The sequence below is a fragment of the Arachis hypogaea genome, chromosome 11, assembly GCF_003086295.3.
Source record: "Arachis hypogaea cultivar Tifrunner chromosome 11, arahy.Tifrunner.gnm2.J5K5, whole genome shotgun sequence".
Lineage (NCBI taxonomy): Eukaryota > Viridiplantae > Streptophyta > Magnoliopsida > Fabales > Fabaceae > Arachis > Arachis hypogaea.
Genome location: NC_092046.1, coordinates 98,216,341 through 98,220,941, shown reverse-complemented (window position 1 = coordinate 98,220,941; position 4,601 = coordinate 98,216,341). Strand labels below are relative to the sequence as shown.

At 34.7% G+C, this 4,601-nt stretch overlaps 1 non-coding gene across 1 annotated transcript; it reads left to right on the top strand.

Annotated features, from left to right (window-relative positions):
• Positions 1-319: 319 nt before the first annotated feature.
• LOC112724777 (small nucleolar RNA R71) lies at positions 320-427 on the top strand. The gene has a single exon (XR_003163923.1). It is a non-coding gene; the product is annotated as a small nucleolar RNA R71 (small nucleolar RNA).
• Positions 428-4,601: the final 4,174 nt, after the last annotated feature.

Sequence of the window (4,601 nt, the reverse complement as noted above, 5' to 3'; positions counted from 1 at the left end):
GAGTACTGTTGGATGCAGCTTGCATTCCAGTCAGACTCTGAGAAATCATATTGACTTGCTGAGTCAATATTTTATTCTGAGCCAATATGGCATTCAGAGTATCAATTTCAAGAACTCCCTTCTTCATAGGCATCCCATTACTCACAGGATTCCTCTCAGAAGTGTACATAAACTGGTTATTAGCAACCATGTCAATGAGTTCTTGAGCTTCTGCAGGCGTTTTCTTTAGGTGAATGGATCCACCTGCAGAAGTATCCAATGACATCTTTGATAGCTCAGATAAACCATCATAGAATATATCCAGGATGGTCCATTCTGAAAGCATGTCAGAAGGACACTTTTTGGTCAGCTGCTTGTATCTTTTCCAAGCTTCATAGAGGGATTCACCTTCTTTCTGTCTGAAGGTTTGAACATCATCTCTAAGCTTGCTCAGCTTTTGAGGAGGAAAGAACTTGGATAAGAAAGCCGTGACCAGCTTATCCCAAGAGTTCAGGCTATCTTTGGGTTGAGAGTCCAACCATATTCTAGCTTTGTCTCTTACAGCAAAAGGGAAAAGCATGAGCATGTAGACTTCAGGATCTACTCCATTAGTCTTAACAGTATCACAGATTTGCAAGAATTCAGTTAAGAACTGAAAAGGATCTTCAGATGGAAGTCCATGAAACTTGCAGTTCTGCTGCATCAGAGAAACTAGCTGAGGTTTCAGCTCAAAATTGTTTGCTCCAATGGTAGGAATGGAGATGCTTCTTCCATGTAAATTGGAATTAGGTGTAGTAAAGTCACCAAGCATCCTCCTTGCATTATTATTATTTTCGGATGCCATCTCCTCTTCCTGTTCGAAAATTTCTGACAGGTGCTTGCTGGATAGTTGTAATTTAGCTTCTCTTAATTTCCTCTTCAGAGTCCTTTCAGGTTCTGGATCTGCTTCAACAAGGATATTCTTGTCCTTGCTCCTTCTCATATGACAAAGAAGAGGGCACAGAAAAATAATAATAATAGGGATCCTTTCTACCCAAGTATAGAGGTTCCCTTTAGGTGAGTGGAAGAAAAGAAGAAGAAAAAAATTCGAACACAGATGGAAGAGGGGGTTCGAATTTGGTGAGTGATGTGAGTAAGAGATGTTAGTAAATGAATAAATAATTAGAATGAGATGAGAGAGGGAGAATTTCGAAAATATTTTTTGAAAAAGAGTTAGTGATTTTCAAAAATAGTTTTTGAAAAAGGTTAGTAATTTTTGAAAATAAAAAAATCAAAAATTAAAATAATTAGTTAATTAAAAAGAATTTTTGAAAAAGAGGGAAGATATTTTCGAAAATTAGAGAGAGAGAGAGAGTTAGTTAGGTAGTTTTGAAAACAAACAAAAAGTTAGTTAGTTGGTTGAAACAAATTTTGAAAAGATAAGAAGTTAGGAAGTTAGAAAAGATATTTTGCAATCACTTTTTTGAAAAAGGTAAGATAAGAAGATATTTTTGAAAAGATATGATAGAAATTAGTTTTTGAAAAAGATTTGATTTTTAAAATCTCAATTAATGACTTGATTCACAAGAAATCACAAGATATGATTCTAGAACTTAAAGTTTGAATCTTTCTTAACAAGTAAGTAACAAACTTGAAATTTTGGAATCAAAACATTAATTGATGATGTTATTTTCGAAAATATGATGTAAAATTAAGAAAAAGATTTTTGAAAAATATTTTTGAAATTTTCGAAAATAACTAAAAAAAATTTAAAAAAAAAGATTTGATTTTTGAAAAAGATTTTGATAAAGATATGATTTTTTTAAATTGAAAATTTGATTTGACTCATAAAAACAACTAGATTTTAAAAAAAAAATTTTGAAAAAGTCAAATCTAATTTTTGAAATTTTAAGAGAGAAAAAGGGAAAGATATTTTTTTGATTTTTGAATTTTTATGATGAGAGAGAAAAACAAGAAAAATGATGCAATGTATGAAAGTTATGGATCAAAACAATGAATGCATGCAAGAATGCTATGAATGTCAAGATGAACACCAAGAACACTATGAAGATCATGATGAACATCAAGAACACATTTTTGAAAATTTTTTTTTTAATGCAAAGAAAACATGCAAGACACCAAACTTAGAATTATTTAATGCTTAGACATAAAGAATTCAGGAATGCATATGAAAAACAAGAAAAGACACAAAACATGAAAATGCAAAGATCAAACAAGAAGACTTACCAAGAACAACTTGAAGATCATGAAGAACACTATGAATGCATGAATTTTCGAAAAATGCAAAATGGATATGCAATTGACACCAAACTTATAACATGACACATGACTCAAACAAGAAACATGAAAAATATTTTTGATTTTTATGATTTTATGATTTTTTTTGTATTTTCTTTTAAATTTTTTTCGAAAATTATTTGAAAAACAAAAATAAGGATTCCAAAATTTTTAATATGAATTCCAAGAATCTTATGCTCTTTAGTCTAAAACTCCAATCAAAGGGTCAGGCATGGCTTAATAGCCAGCCAAGCTTTAGTATGTAACTCAGACATGACACGCCTAACATGCCCTACAGTCGTGGCTTTACAGCCAACCAGGCTTCAACATGCTTTATGAAACACTAGAATTCATTCTTAAAAATTCTGAAGAAAAATATATTTTTGAAAAAAAATTTTTTTTTTATTTTATTTTTTTTTTCGAAAACAAAGGAGAAAATTTTGAAAGATTTTTGAAAACTTTCTTGAAAAGAAAACAAAAAGAAAGTTACCAAATCTGAGCAACAAGATGAACCGTCAGTTGTCCAAACTCGAACAATCCCCGGCAACGACGCCAAAAACTTGGTATGCGAAATTGTTACTCAGGTTGTGAATTATTGTTCGAAATTGATTCCCTGGCGATGGAACCAAAAACGGATGCACAGAACCATGGTCTAAACATATCTTCACAACTTCGCATAACTAACCAGCAAGTGCACTGGGTCGTCCAAGTAATAAACCTTACGTGAGTAAGGGTCGATCCCACGGAGATTGTTGGTATGAAGCAAGCGATGGTCACCTTGTAAATCTCAGTCAGGCGGATAGTAATTGATTATGGAGTTTTCGAAAATAATACTAATTAAACAGAAAATAGGGATAGAAACACTTATGTAAATCCTTGGTTAGAATTTCAGATAAATGCATGGAGATGCTTTCGTCCCTCTAAACCTCTTCTTTCCTGCTGTCTTCTTCCAATCAGTCTTACTCCTTTCTATGGCTGGCTTTATGCAAGGGCATCACCGTTGTCAATGGTTACATCCCCTCCTCTTGTAAAAATGGTCCAAATGCTCTGTCACAGCACGGCTAATCATCTGAGGTTCCCGATCATGCTGGAATAGGATTCACCCTCCTTTTGCGTCTGTCACTACGCCCAGCACTCGCGAGTTTGAAGCTCGTCACAGTCATTCAATCCCTGAATCCTACGCAGAATACCACAGACAAGGTTTAGACTTTCCGGATTCTCATGAATGCCGCCATCAATCTAGCTTACACCACGAAGATTCTGATTAAGAAATCTAAGAGATACTCATTCAATCTGATGTAGAACGGAAGTGGTTGTCAGGCACGCGTTCATAAGGAATGATGATGATTGTCACGTTCATCACATTCAGGTTGAAGTGTGAATGAATATCTTAGAAACTGAATAAGATGAATTGAATAGAAAACAGTAGTACTTTGCATTAATCTTTGAGGAACAGCAGAGCTCCACACCTTAATCTTTGGAGTGCAGAAACTCTACCGTTAAAAATACATATGTAATGAAGGTCCAGGCATGGCCGAATGGCCAGCCCCCAAATGTGATCAGTGGATCAAAAATACAATCCAGGATGTCTAATACAATAGTAAAAAGTCCTATTTATAATAAACTAGCTACTAGGGTTTACAGAAGTAAGTAATTGATGCATAAATCCACTTCCGGGCCCACTTGGTGTGTGCTTGGGCTGAGCTTGAAGTCTACACATGGAGAGGTCATTCTTGGAGTTGAACGCCAGCTTTTGTGCCAGTTTGCGCGTTGAACTCCACTTTGCAACTTGTTTCTGGCGCTGGACGCCAGAATTGGGCAGAGAGCTGGCGTTGAACGCCAGTTTGCGTCGTCTAATATTGAGCAAACTATGGACTATTATATATTTCTGGAAAGCCCTGGATGTCTACTTTCTAATGAAATTGGAAGCGCGCCATTTTGAGTTCTGTAGCTCCAGAAAATCCATTTTGAGTGCAGGGAGGTCAGAATCCAACAACATCAACAGTCCTTCTTCAACCTCTGAATCTGATTTTTGCTCAAGTCCCTCAATTTCAGCCAGAAAATACCTGAAATCACAGAAAAATATACAAACTCATAGTAAAGTCCAAAAATGTTAATTTAACATAAAAACTAATGAAAACATCCCTAAAAGTAACTAGATCCTACTAAAAACATACTAAAAACAATGCCAAAAAGCGTATAAATTATCTGCGCATCAATTGTTAAAATCACATTTTTGGATTCTGAGTTTGTGTGTTTTTGTACAATTTTAGGTAATTTTTGGCTAAAATTGAGGAGTTGGAGCAAAAGTCTGATTCAGAGACAGAGAAAGCACTGCAGATGTT